This window comes from Manis javanica, chromosome 6, assembly GCF_040802235.1.
Source record: "Manis javanica isolate MJ-LG chromosome 6, MJ_LKY, whole genome shotgun sequence".
NCBI classification, from domain to species: domain Eukaryota; kingdom Metazoa; phylum Chordata; class Mammalia; order Pholidota; family Manidae; genus Manis; species Manis javanica.
In genome coordinates, this window is record NC_133161.1 from 56,052,906 (window position 1) to 56,068,433 (window position 15,528).

At 37.0% G+C, this 15,528-nt stretch overlaps 1 protein-coding gene across 9 annotated transcripts in view; it reads right to left on the minus strand.

Moving 5' to 3' along the window:
• Window positions 1-15,528, minus strand: part of HDAC9 (histone deacetylase 9) — a 938,800-nt gene that overhangs the window by 842,643 nt on the left and 80,629 nt on the right. The window lies entirely within an intron of this gene.

Below are 15,528 nucleotides of genomic sequence, written 5' to 3' on the forward strand. Positions count from 1 at the left end.
AGGAGAAGGCCAGTCAAGACACCTCACCATTTATGTGTTATTTATTCTTCAGTAACTTAGTTTACAAACTAAAATTAGAGAAGTATTGAACTAATCTGCCAATCCTCTTACCCTAGCATGGCACATTAGCTCTCTTCAATTAGGAAAAACAGGGAATAAGGCCAAAAATGGAATCCAACAAAGACCCTGTGAAACTAAAGTAGGTTCACAAAAACAGGGAACAGAGTTAGGAAAAATTTGTCTCCTTCAAGCAATTGAAGTTATTAAGGAGAATCTTAAGCACAGGTAGAAAAATTAAGAATTGAAAGATTGTCCCATTTGTTTACTTAAATATTCATTGCTCTTCCTTCCATTTTTTAATCGATAAGGTGATGATTGCTAGTTTAAAGTTACCCATGTTTTCAACCTCAATGTCTCTTCAGATGATTCTTAAACTCCTATCTTTGGGTCCAATTTCTCTTCCACAACTCTACTCTCAAGCCAGCCTTCAGACAAATAGCAGACCTGTGGTTAATAGAAACTCTAGGATTAAGGTGCTTAGATCCGAGTCCTATGTGTTCCACTCAATTTACTGTGAGACCTTGATAGAGTGAGACACTTAACTTCTCAAAGACTCCATGTCCCTGTCTGTAAAATGAGGTTATGAATAGTATCTACCTCAAGGGTTATGAAAAAAGGTCCATGAAATAAAGAAATGTAGTAATGAAGCCCCTAGCTTGCAGGAAAAAAAATCAGCAAAAGTTAGCTATCTTCTCTATCAATATCCTTTCCTCCCACTAATTCTAGCGTCATTCTTGAAGTTCAAAATTACCATTGTTACTTCCTACTGTGGTTTTCTGTCTTCCAGTCAATCACCATATCCTGACTATTTTTCTTTTCAAATATTTAAAATAAAACCTTCCTCTCCATTTCTATGCCTCACACTGAAGCCTGCTCCTCATATTTACATGACTTAGAGCAAGAATACAAATGGAAGCCCAGCTATCATGTTTCTAAATTTTTTTAATGTATAAATCAACCTATCAGCTGTTAAATAAAATATGTTCTACCTTCCTGCTTTAAAAAAACATCTTTGAAATGACCTGGAAGACCAGGTTTAAATTAAATTTCTCAGACACTTCTGGACTCCAGGCTGGCAAGTCTGAGCAGAAGGAAAATTCGTACCTAAATTCGAGCCCCTGGCCCCTCCTGCAGCCACAACCTACCCCTTTCCCTACCTCCATGCTTCTGGATTCCCTTTGCACCACCCTCTCCTAATGCCTTTTGCAATCATACCCATTTATCAAGGACATTTCAAACACTTCCTTCCCCCTTAAGCCAGCTATGATCTCTTCTTCCTCTGAGTATCTGAATTACTATGTTTCTATATGTCTTAATGGAACTTATGGCTCTGTCATACATTTTTTAACACCTGTAGATTTGCTTTCCTAGTTATAGGTCACTTCTATTTGATCATAGATTCTGTGCTCAATGCTAGCAGCATGTAAGAATCTCCTGATAAGTTTCTTAAAAAAGGCCTCTGGGCTCCATCCAAAATCAAGCACACTGTGCAGGGGGAACATGGATTTTTTTTTAATGTTCTGCTGTTGGTGTTGATATGCAGCATGTATTGATAAGAATTGTATAAGATTATAAATTTCTTGGAGGGCAAGGTCTATGCTCTATTTGTACTCAGCACATTCTTTTGAATTGAATTTAAGCTGATCCATGCTTTTCCTGTGCAAAACGCTCGCTGGTCCACAGGCTGCACATAACTCCTATAGTTACTGAAATGATTTATGAGCACTGAGGCATGACGGTGGCTTATGCTCTAGAATGATATAAAAGGAGACATACAAAGAATTTAATCTTTTAGTCTGGATCAAGTTGTCTTTCTTACCTTCATCTAGGCAATACTCTGTATGGTGTATCTTATCAGTGATATAATGACCTTATTAAAGGCATGGGAAGTATTTATTCTTAATACCTAACACAGTGTCTGACATATAATAGTATGCAATAAAAGTCTGGTAAGTGGGTGAATGAATGAGAGAATGCATTATAGAAATTACAAGCCAACAGGACTAGGGAAATAATTTTTGGTGTTTGGTAGGATGAATAATGATTCCCCTCGGAAGTTAGGAGAGGCAAGGAACAGATACTTCTGAAGGGCCTTGGCACAGTTGGGCCACTTGGCTGACACTTTTATTTGCTGACACTTTTATTTCCATCCTGTGAAACTGACTTTGAACTTCTGGCTTCCAGAACTACGAGAAAATAAGCTATTGTTTTCAGCCATTAAGTGTGTGGCAATTTATTAGAGCAAATCACAGAAAATCAATACAAGATGGAAAACTGATATTCAGAGGGGTAAAGTCACTTGTCCAAAGCCCCAGGTTAGACAGGGCAATGCTGGGTTTCTAATGGAGATTTTCTGATTCCTTCCAGTACTCTTACTCTTTCCATTTTACTATGCTGCCTGCCACATATCATAGAACACATGGAGTGCTCTAACTCTTTAATCTAAAGCTGGGTACCAAATATAACCTCCTCTATGGCCATGGGGTGGAAAATTTAAAAACAATAAATCTCTCATACTCACTAATTTTATCAGTGGCATATCTAATTTGACAAAAACTACAAGACAATGTTACTGACATAAGGTCCAGAAAGACATTCAAGGCAAATGTTTTCATTAAGCAATATGCAATCAAGGTACTACAACAAGTGTCCATAGGGCAAGGTGGTGTGGGTATTTATAAAAAATGCTGGCACAGGAAATGGTATAAAAACACACCAAAAAAGGTGAAGCAAGGCAACAAAGTCATTCACTTTTAAAGGTGAGATAGAGTAGAGAGCTGGCATATCATAGAAAGAGGGATGGCATAATTCCATTTGCTCAAGAGTGAGCAAACTTGAGACAGAGACAAAACTGGAAATTGTGACAACCTGGAAATGATGGTCTTTCTCATCAGTGTGGAAAGACCAACAGACGTCAGAGTTTACTCTGACATTCACAGTTACAGGTAGCAATTAAGAACAAAGCACAAATTTGTGTGTCATAATGCTAAGGGAACACTAGATGCTTTAGTATCTTTTTTAACAGTTAGACCACTTTGGAACCTATATAATAAGTTTATATTTTCCAAATAAGACAACTGGGATAAAGGGAGATTTGGTGAATAACAGGTAGATGACAGATTACACTTGTTTCTAGAGCCTTAAGTACTTGGCTTTTTCTAATAAGTTCAAATATGTACTTGTGCAATTTCTCATTAATGGACAGATAAGGTAATGAAGTATTCAAGGCAAGAGATATGGGTTTATTTGGACTTAATGAGAGTGAACACTTTTTAATAGGGGTAGAGAAGGATAATGAATATAAAGAAAGCAGAAGCAAAAAGAAGAGCAAACCTGTTCACCTCATATATTGGTTAAGAACTTATAACCACAACAGGATGTAAACATTTCCTTAATGATCCTACAGTTATAACAAGCAAAATAAACAATCCAACCTTAACATGTCCCTACTCCCAAAGGACCTCAGGTTTACCTTGTAGTTTAAGAATTAGTCACTCATTTAGACCGAAGCAGATCCCTGCGGATTCAAGGAGTTTGTGATCAACTAATAGGTTATGGCGTTATTGTCAGTGGATGTTACCCCACAGGAGGCTGGACCATTGCATCATTCAAGGTAAAGACATACTTCTTATGTGTGTGACAAACAAAAGCCTGCCCAGAGAGGCTCCCTAGAGAGCTCTGAGTGAAAGACATGCAGCACTTGCCTGTTCCACATCTACCTTTTCCATGATCTTTAGAAACATGAACTTCCTGGGCATACCTGAAAGGAAACCCTTAAAACCAGACATATGCCAGGCTAAGAGATCACTTTGTCCATCAGATATCATGCTGTGACACTGTCAAATAGTAAAGCCAAAGACACGTCTTGAATGGAGACACACAGAAAGTTTAGGATCCCAATTTGTTTTTTATGAAGACTTCAACTATTATACTGAAGTGCTTATATGCTCATGATTTTAATTAAGAACTGAAAACATACAGAGATTGAAAAGTCAGAAATTTTAAACTAGCTCTTTACTTTCACACATATTTCCTTCTCCACCTTCATACTGAAGGTCCTCAGAAACCTATTACATAAAAAGTTACTGTTAATACTACAGCATGCAAAAAAAAGCATTAATTTTTTTAAGTTTAAAAGGTGTTGAACCAGTGAATTTTAAACTAACTTAAAACAATTTCCTGCTTAACAAAACTTCAGAATCCTTTTACTCTTTCCTCTATTCTTAACTATAGTATGTATTTTTGATGGGGAAAAAGATGGCTTATATCTATTAGAACAAGAAGAGGTCCAAGTTGCTAAAAGGAAAAAGGCCAGTGAGTCTGCTTCTAACACTGTGATAGCTAAAGTAGTTCCAAACTCAGGGGTGTCTCCACATTTAGGGAGCTCAGTATGTGGCCATGGGGCCTGCGAACAACAACTACCCAATTGCAATGTTTATTATTCAAGCAATAGGCAAGCTACCCTATAAAGAGAAAAAACATTTTAGTGGGTAGCATAAACAAGGGCAAAAAGAACATCTCAAAACTGTCATTCAGAAGAAATAAAAAGAAAAGAAAGTCAACAAATGAGGAAATAGGAAACAAAGGGAAGGGACATGATTTACCACAAAGTCCAAGCAGCTTGGTTTTGCTCAGGTATTTTCAACCACTTCCCTACCTTTCAATGACAGTGACACTATCAGCAGCCCCCTCACAAAGTATCCTTCATTTTCACTTACTTTGCATCTTGTATGTGCTAGGCAGCGAATTACTTAACTAAGTGAACAACCATGAATGAGTAATGTAGCCAATTGCTTTATTCTATATCCAAAACATCTTAGGAAGATATCCCTTTTTCTCAGAAAGCTTTGTCTATTACTAAGCTTTACTAAGACAATCTCCAGCACCAGGAGGTAAGTTTCAAAATCAACAGAGGAAGCAGATTGCAGAGAAGCCCAGGGTCACTCAGTAAAGCCTCACAGAAGACAGATTTGGAGTTATGTCTTAAAGGGTAAATAGAAATGTCCTTAGAACTAGAGGGGTGGGGGCTGTCACAGGGCAGCACTCCCAGCAGTGAGAAAGGTACATTCAAAGGTCTGTGGGCAGGAAAGCAGGAGTGGGGAAGGCAAGCAGCAACATGAGGTGACCAGAACGGTTCAGGGTTCATTGAATTGAAAGAGGGAAACAAGCCCAGAAAGCGTGAAGGTCCTTGCGTACCTCAGGGAGAGGTGATGGGGAGCCCCTGACATTTCTTAAACAGAGCAGTGAGTTGATTAGACTTAGGCTGAAGGAAGAGTAATCTCATAGCTGAAATCAGACTTGCTGCCACGAAGCTCAGAGCCAAATCTATTCCTTTTCTAGCAACTTCACAGAACTTGAGTATATCTACTAAGGGCATTTACTATATCCAATTTTCCCTCTTTCTTTATTTTCCCCTTTGTGTATTTTATTTTTTAAAACTTATTATATAGATCCTAAATCCTTTTTGGAGTTAGGCAAGATAAGAGAAAAAGAAAGGTAGGAAAGCAGATGGGTAGGCGGATTACCAGTTCTCCCAACAGAAGGGAAAATGAACTTTTCTTTGACATATTTTACTGAAATTCAGAGATTCAATAGCACACATCACCCAACACAGGTTATGGTAGGATTATTTTTCCTCTTTCTATAATTGGCTTCTTGACTTTTACAACTAATATCTAGGTTCTTTAGCTGAAATATTATTACCTTTAAAATCTGTTTTGCAGTTTGTTGTTTCACTTTAAAGTTAAAGCCAAAATAAGATACATTTGATTCTCCATTAAAATATGAAACACCATATTATACACATGAAGATATAGATACCTTCAAAAAAACATAAAAACCACCCAGAAAGAATTTTCATAGCTATGTGCATTTATTTTCTTAAAGTAGTTTAAAAAATACCTCTAATTATAATACTTCTTCTAATGCAACATATAATGAGAAGAGAAAGGACTTGAAGAATTATTTCACAATCACTGGGTTAATCATTTATGTCAACAGATGGTACACCCTAAATCATAGTCATATTCCCCAAATGCCCATGCCTGCCCATGAACCCACTGGGCAGTCATTTGGGATCTCACTGACAAACCAAACAAGTAACATAATGACCTGCCATATTTTTTCCTATCAGATGGAGATTTTTCAAGGAGGGGTTCAAGATAAAGTTCTGACCTTGTCCATTCAGACAGCAATCTTAGATTTCCAGAAAGCATTTGAAACTTCAAGGTTGGAAAAACATAAGTAAGGTAATCAAGTAGCTTTTCCAGTAACAACAGAGCCAGAAGGTATCACCTGCTTTTATTAAATGTGCTTACATTCTAAAAGAATCCAAACCTGCTAACTAGCTTTTCTTTTTAATGATTTTTTCATGTCCTCTCAGCATTTCTTCCTGAAGAACAATTTCCTTGGAGAGTGAAATATGAAAGATGAGGGCCCTCTTATGTGCAGCTATGATGATCTGCTCTCTCAGGACTCAAAGAATTCCAAAGAGGGTGAAATTATTAGGGCAAATTCCAACTTCAACGGAAATTCCCCAGCTCGGCCAGTTGCCAGTGAAACTATAATACTGATATGAAGAAAAAGTTCTCTTGAAAATTAAGAGTCTGGGAGAAAAGGTTAATAATGATGCATTGCTAACTAAGGAGCAACCATCTATCATAAGAGGAAAGAACTTACATGAACACCAAAAAGTTATCATAAGACCTAAAACAGTTTCACAGACTGCCTTAGAATCTTTCAATTTTCTGTAAGTTGATACAAGATTTTAAAGAAAAACTTACCAATAATTTAGTGATGAGTCTTTCATTTTGGATATCAAAGTAATTCTGAAGCAACTACAAATCAAACCATGGGACATGCACTGATAAAACTTATTGATCATAATTTGCAAGGATAAGCATGACAAAATCAAAACCATAATAATGCTTCATCTATTGGAAACTCAGAATTTTGTAAATCTATATAACAAAGATGGAAAGAACCCAAAAATAAAGGGAGGCGGGGGCAGAGAGACAGCTAACGTGTGATTACAATATGTAAGGAACAACAAACATGTTTTTCTCATAGAAGACACCTTTGCACATTTCCTCAGTACTTACAGAACTTATTCTAGTCCTACAAGAGATTAAGGCAATACATTAAAAATGGAGAAGACTGATATCCACTGTAATTCTCAAAACATGACAGATGAAAATTAAGAAACATATTGAAAACCGTACAAAGTAAAGTATTTGACTGTTATTTAGTGGAGCTTGTATGGTCATACATACCTCCAAATTCCCCAAGGGTTACTACAGTATTGCAACACAATCACATACACACACACACACACACACACACACACACACACACACACACATACACACAATTTTGGTACTTTTAAGAGCAAACTTGAAAGTATACAAAAAAAATTCTATAAAGTTCCACATAAGTTCTAAACAAAGGCTGTCTATTTGTACTTTGTACCAAAATTTGCTAATGGAACTTCAGAAAAATAAAGCCAACCATTATTGGTTTAATTGATTTCATGAACAGATCAGTAGAAAACAAGTATTTATCAACCACTGCATATTTGGCCTCATAGATTTTCATCATAATACTCAAAACTATAAAAGTGTTTTAAAATGTGATGCCAATTGCAATAAAGAACAAACAAGGATTCTGAATGTTAAGTTACTTCTTCCTCAGCATATATGCAACTATAATTTCAGGTAAACTTACATGACTTTCATTTACTATGTAAGGACACATAATAGTCTACACTGTACAAATTATTTCCATTTTCATGAAGAGTTCCCACTAACAATAAGAAATACTCTATGTTTTGTTAGCAATACAGTATTTTCACTACCAGGTATAAATATTCAAGATGAATGTGGTTGAGATTGACCAGCTATTCACCAAACTTGTTTTTTCCTCTTCCTAGACTACTGCTAGACTGCATTCCCCAGCCTCCTTTGTAGTTAGGTACAGGCATGTATCTAAATTCTACCCAGTAAATGTGAACAGAAGTGAAGTGCCTGTGAAAACTTCCCACACAATCTGCTTCTTCCCTTTCCTTTCCATCAGCTTGATGCAGAGATGTACGCTGACCTTAGAATCCATGAGCTAGGGATGTATAGGTCACAACTTAGAAGCTGTCTGGAGCTCTGAATAGCTACTACAAAAAGAACAGCCCACCATTTGGGAAAATATTTTTAGTGTTCATGTGAGCAAGAAATACCCACTTTTCTATTTGAACTACATTATGGGGTGGGGAGGTAATAGAATTTGGTAGTGTTGCAATAATGAACACAATAAGAAATATATGAACTAAATCATCCACCAAAATTGATTATTGTGAAAAATAAAGCTGAGAACAAATCAAAGCGCAAAATAGATTCAAACTGAACATTTTAGAAAAAGGTTTGCATCTCAATTTTAAAGTACTGTCTCTCAGGAATTAGAGAATGAATAAAATGCTCTCTTTGGCTTTTGTTTCAAACATGAATAGCAGATTAAGTTTTAATCCAGCAATAGCAAAAAAATGAATCCCTTAACTGTGAAGTTATAGTTAAAAAATAAAAACACATCCAAAACAGTAATAAATTTAATATTCATCATTTCTCACCAATACTATACTTGGTGATCAAATTCTTTTACAAAACTTCAAGGGACTGGTTTATTTGATTATCTTAGAATACTTTTCTTGAATACTACTTGAAATAAATAATTAGCCAGGAGTCTGAAAATATTTTAGCTACACAGAGCTTCCTGTAATGAGATTTGACCTGTATTTCATTACAAAGACAACTGATCAGATGCTGCCAGGGAGCTAGATCTGGGGAGGTCTCTCCCTGCACTCTAGGTGAAACCTCAACCTGGGTGGGCGAGGGTTCTTGACTCCAATCGAGAAAGAATTCTCAAGCAAGTCAGACAAGTGTAGATAAAGAAGGAATTCATTAAAGCGAGAGTGGTAGTGAATGGCAGCAGCTGTGCAGGCAGCAGAGCACAAGGAAGAGCATAGAAGGAAAGCTCATCGAACTTCTGCTCAGCCTAGGGAAGATCCCTTGCCAACTCCTGAAGCTACGGTCACCTGGCAGCCAGTGTCTTCTTAAATCTGCATGGCATGGGAACTGAGCCTCTACAACTCCAGGATCTGGGGGAGCCACAGAGCACTGGATGGAATGAGATTATGTTCTGAGAACTTCCCAAAGGCAGAGAAAGGAGATTTTCAAGCAGGCTACTAAGGAGCATGATTGTCCAGCTGCAGACTTATCTGGTCACTCAGGTGACAGGAACTTGCAAGCCCAAATCAGAGATCTAAGTAGCCTTCCCTACTTGTCTGAAGTAGACAGAGTGAAGACTTGTACTTAAGTCTAGAAAATAGAATGAAATAGCAAAGTAACAAAGCACCAGTGGAAGAGTGCAGGGACAAAATACAGTAAGTTGAACAGCATGAAGGTTTTTTTTTAAGGCAAAGTACACACTTGAAGAAAGGGAAGTGCAGGCAACCTCAAAGAAGAGGCACACTTAAGGGCTTAGGATTCTGTCTTTAAAGGATTTCAAGAATGGGGCAAAGGGCCAGTGTGAGGAGCATGTGGTCTCATGATGTTTATCTCTAGTGAGAGACATTATGTCACCATCCATAGTCTGTTCTCTAGATAATTCTGTAAGGTAAACTTAACACAAGGAATTTCTTGATCCTGTTCTTCTCCAAGACAGTGGTTACCCTTAAACAGTGGGGACATATCATTTGGGACTGCTTGCCTGGCCTGAACATAGGGTTGGTTATTGGCAGATTACCACAAAATATGTTAGGAATCTTACCTCCTAATTCCCTGGTTTTTAAAATGGAATCCTAGCCTTCAGATGGAGTCCCTCCTGTTCTTACTATATTGTATATATCTCAGCATTTTTCATCACAGGCAGGAAAATTAATCATGATGCTTGTTCCATCTCCCATGTCCCTGTTCTACCTCACAGACACATCAGAGGAAGCCATAACCTACGTGATTTGTCCTATGGCCGTATTTCATTTACCATGCTTTTTTTTTTGGTAACATACTGTGAACAAACTGAAGAAAAAAAAATACCCATTTGGACATTATGATATTTGTTTGTGGCTTTGTCCTGGTTTTAGTTTCCTCCTTAATGACTAAATGGCACCACAGTGGGTACACTGGAGTAAAAGTGGTGAATCATTAAAGAGTTCGTAAATTTTAAAAAACAGGGGCAGGCCTTCTGGGCCCCATATGCTTCTAGAAAACCCAATGTTGCATTGTATTAATTGAACCGTGAAGCTTTTATTAGTTCTCTTTAAAAATGCTTGCAGTGAAGCTTTTATGAATGCTTGCCCCAAAATTGTTTATACTACTTCGCATTTCCATAACAATTTATATTTCAAAGAACTTTTTGATCATTAGGTAAATCTACTCTACATTTCAGTAAGAGAATTCAGCTTTTTAGCAAAACAGAGTTAAGAAGTGGGGACCTAACAAATCTTTGTCTAAGACTCACCAATGAGAACATAAAAGGACCAGAAAATAAGATCTTACCATAAACCTTTAGCTTATATAAATAGCCTGGTCCTCTCACTTCATATGGGTGCAAGAACTGTTATAAGGGTACCCACAATAGTGAAGGAAAGAGAAATTAGCTACCTTTATGCAATAGGTTTTGAAAACTAATGTTATAGGACTTCCCAGAAGAGCTACAGCAGCTCCACCATCCAAACTCACCTGGAAGCCCACAAGGCCACAGCACCGCGAAACTCCAGGAGGCATCATGACATTGTGTTGTATGTCTGGAAGATTCCTCTGGGTACATTTTCATCAAACTTACATTATATAAATTAGATTCATCACAATTCAAAGTCATACTGGAATCATGCTAGTACTGATGTCCAGGCTCAAATCATGTTTTCTAAAATCTTGGGATCATACTAAAAATCTGATCTGGGTTAAAATAGGTAGAAACTTATCTTGAAGAGAGAAAAAATATATTCTATCTATAATAATCTCTTTGATTCACCTCCACATGAAAACAGGATGGCCTATGTAGCAGAGAATATATATAAGACACTAGAGTTTCCCCACAAATTATTACCTCCTCTCATTTTCAACAGCACTAGCTTTTTATTTATAAGAAAGCAAAATAACTGAGTTATATCTTAGCTCACAGAAGAAATACCTATATTGAAATAGGGCTTAATGATATAGTTTTTTGTTTTTCCAGAATGTCAAAATGAGAAACACTGGTGCTTGTGAGACAGATTAAACACCTTTCTACCCTTTGCCAGGTCAGTGAAGAGCACTGTCCAGTATGTTATTGAGGAGATCGCCCACACCCCAGGTCTACTGCCTAAGTGTCTTTAGGGGAGGGTCTGAGAATCTGTACTTTTAACAAGAGCCCTGGGTTATTTTTATTATCTGACATGTTTGAGAAACTCAACTAGACTAACCCTAAAATCTTTCCTTCTGAGATTTGCCAATCCTGATAAAAATTAAATTACTAGAATTGGGCATCAATACTGCAATACAGAAGAGATTCTGCTCTTATATTTATTAACATACTTAACACACTGAATGGATTGAAACTCTATTTACACTTCAGTCTCTCCCACTGAAGGGTGCTGTCTGTAAGGGTAGAAACCATGTTTTAGACTCATTGTGTTCCTACTGAATATCACACTTGATAGCACAAAATAGATGCCTAATAAGTTTTGGATGAATGATTATCTCAACTGCAGCAGTTAGCTGCCCATGCTACCCAGAGAATTTTCCCTCCATTCAGGTTCTCAGTGGCCAAAAGCAATACTGAGTGCTCCTAGAACATTATTGGGTTAACAAAATTAAAACCAGTGAATTCAATATTCAGAAATCAGCACTTATTGTCTGACTGAATACATGATCAAGACAGTAATATTTAGTACTTGATATCAACTATATTTGAATATGGAGGGAGAATTTTTATAAGAATGGTGCCAATGCATGGAGAAAATAAGAATTCACACAACCCCCGAACCAATTTTCACGACAGTCACAACTGCTCCATCCAAAACACTGATTATTAAAAAATTTCTAGAATAACTGAGTAAGTCTATTTTTCTGGTGCATAATAACTCCTTAGAGCCCTTTTCAGAACAAAAGGAAAATAAATGGATGGTACTGCATAAGACCAATTTAATCCTCTCTTAAGATAGATCAATAAAAAAAGAAGACATAAGAAAAACACTTTTTCTAAGTCAAAGGATGTTATTGCTCATCTGGAGAAAAAATATATATGGCACCATAAGATACAAGCTAATAATAGTAGAAGGATGCCTTTATGTTTGGAGCCAGAACATATTCCTTTATATATGCAAAGTGCATTTCAGGTCTCTGAGCATAGTTTGCACTTGCAATGAATAAAAAAGACTCCCACCTATCTGGTCTATTTGTTACAGCTTCCCCCAAGTCATATTTCATTCATAAAAATTTCCCAAACGGAGTTAAGACCTCTGTATAATGCTGTTCTCAAAAGAGCAGATGTATTTATAAGAAAGAAAGCACACAAGGAACTTTGAATGACTTTCAAGTCAAATGAGCTGCACTAGGTAGTTGCCTCATTTATCACTCACTTTGTCCCTTCTCGCACCTGAACAATTATCAAGGCTGGCAATAACTCCCTCATCAAAAGAGCAGCCTTGGAGGATATCTTCATGTTATAAAATTGTTCATTCTCAGGTGCAGGGCATGCTGATTTCAGTTGTCAAATACTATCAGTTATGAGCCAGTATTGGGTGTATGTGGAATTAAAGTGTTTGGTATTATTTGACTACATGTTTTTCTGAAAGAGCTCAGTGTATTTGACCATCTTACATATTATAATACATTTACATACAGCAGCTCTAAGTTTTTTTAAAAAGCTACAAGTTATCATCTTGAATATAAGAAGCTGAGGTATACATACTACTTTCTCCTTCTCCATGTGCACCTTGAAATAATGGATTCAGGTCTACTTTCTGCCCAACCACAACCTATGATGGGTGGATAAAGGGCTTCAAGTGAACCTCAAATCCTCTTGAATCATGTCTGTTTCTTCTCCCTCAGGAGAATTTAGGTGCATGCACTCATCTGTCTTCCTTCTGTCTTCTACCTCACGAAGTTCAGCAAATGTTACTTTCGACCATCTGTTTCTTACATGTATATACCATTTCCATAGTCTTCTTGCCCAGTGTACTTTACCTCTTAAGCAGTTGACTCAACAACAAAAATCTCACCCCTATGCACTGTTCCATACATCAGATGAGAAAACTAAGAGTGGATCACCCTACACCAATCTCCCAGAAAAAATTACTTTTGAATGAAATGACATGAATACAGACCTACCTGAGGAAATTCCCTAAGGGCTCCATAGCTCACAGCAAGTATCATCATAAAATTTCTTACCTGTTTATCTTTCTGCCATTTGGTCCACTTTTCAAATATTTTCTATTACATTGTATTGATTCTCTTTTTCAACTAAACTTGCCAAAATATTTCTACATTCATTCATTGTAAGATAATTATCTTTAAATGGGCTTTGGTGCCCTAAACTGGAAATCTAACCACTTACAACAGTATTCTAAAGGGATAATAGGTTTCTTATTAAAAAATAGTGGGTCCAAGTCTATATGTGTTAGAAAGATGATAAATAAAGACCATATAGACACTGAAATTGCTACAACTGCAGTATTTATATGTTTTTTCCTATACAGTTTAATCCTTCATTAAACTCGATGGTTTCTGCATTTTGAGTCCATTTCAAGATTACCTATTTGGGTCAAAATGCCATTTCACATGTTTCCTTTGAACGTAATTGGGTTCCATTACTACAAATTCCATCCTCTCATCATTCATTCTGCCCTGTAATGCTTCTGTGAAGCAAGGTGGGAGATAAACAATGTGGGGAGGATTTGGGGGAGGTAGGTAGAAAATAAAGGGGAGGTAGATAGAAAATAAAGGGACATGGACAATTTTTTAAAAATGCATAAAAAGTATAGTTTCTGGTCTATAGAATTAAAAGCCAAAGCCCTACATAAATTCCAGACAGTAACTTCTAGAAATGAGGAAGTCTTCTGTATTTAGCCAGTTTGTTCCTATTGCTTTTAGTAGGTCTTGAAGTGATTTCAACACATTCTAACAATACAAAAAAGTTTGACTATGGTGATTCTAAACTAAATGCCTAATTTATTATGTAATTATAAAACATTAAATAAGTAAATAAATAAATAATATGTACTTTAAATGCAAACATGATTTTTAAGTTCATTTAATAAAAATAGTAATAATATGAGACTGTAACTGTGATGAGCAATGCAGCTCACACACAGGGGTGTCTGTGAAAAGTACAGAGGGTGTGACCAGACACAGGGGTGGGGATGGGCAGGTGGAGTGGGATGGACAGGGAGCAGGCTAGACCAGTGGTTCCCAAAATGAAGTCTCCAGGCAGCAGGAACATCACTGCCACGGGGACCCGGTAAACACTGCAATTCTTGGGCCCCACTCCAGACCTACTGAATCAAAAATGACGGGGATGGGACTTATTTTCAGCAAGCTCTCCTAGTAATGGTAATGCATGCTAACTGTTGAGAACCACCAGGCTAAAGGGATTCAGAAATAAGAGGCCTCAGTAACTCTTCATCGGTTTATCCAAATGACAACGCAGTTATAAATCCTGATTGTGACTAAAAGACTCCAGAATATCTTTACTACATCATTTAGATCAACAATCTGTTATCCTCTCCAACAATTTCCAGTTCCAAATCCAACATACAAGCTGGAGGCCTGCTGGGGATGTAGGGAAAGGTTGATGAGACCACTTCAGAGCAGCTAGTCTGGGCATGGCACTCCACAGAGTGAACAATCTTGGCAAAAGATTTCTCTTTATAAATCCTGAAAATATTGCATTAGCTTCAACTTAAGGCATTGGATAACTCAAGGACATCAATATATTAAAATATTTTTAAAAATAGATAGAAATAAATGCTCCTATAATGATCTAAGCAGAAAATTATTTAAATTCTGTCTATGCTTGACATATGGTATCTAACCCTACTCCATCAGTCTGGAGATGGAGTGTGTTTGTTCCAGAAGCAGCACCCTGTTCCTGTAGGAATGGGTGTTGGCTATGCTGATTGCAACAATACTTGAGCCACACATTACACTGGACTCAGAGGAAGCAGGTGCTAAGATTATAATTAAATATGTATATATGAAATAGGAGTGGCAGCATAGAAGGGTGGGTACGAGAAATATCCTTCCTGTGTACCAAAGAGATGGAGGAGGAGTGAATCCACAAGCTGATTTCCGAAGCCCACCACACATTTTAAAAGCATACAGACGCATATTGTCAGAAAGAGTATGGGTGTGAATTAGATGCCTACCTCATATTTAATAAATATTTATACCTTCATAAAATTCAATCCAAATGCTACAGTAGAAGCAGAAGAATTAAAGCTCAGTG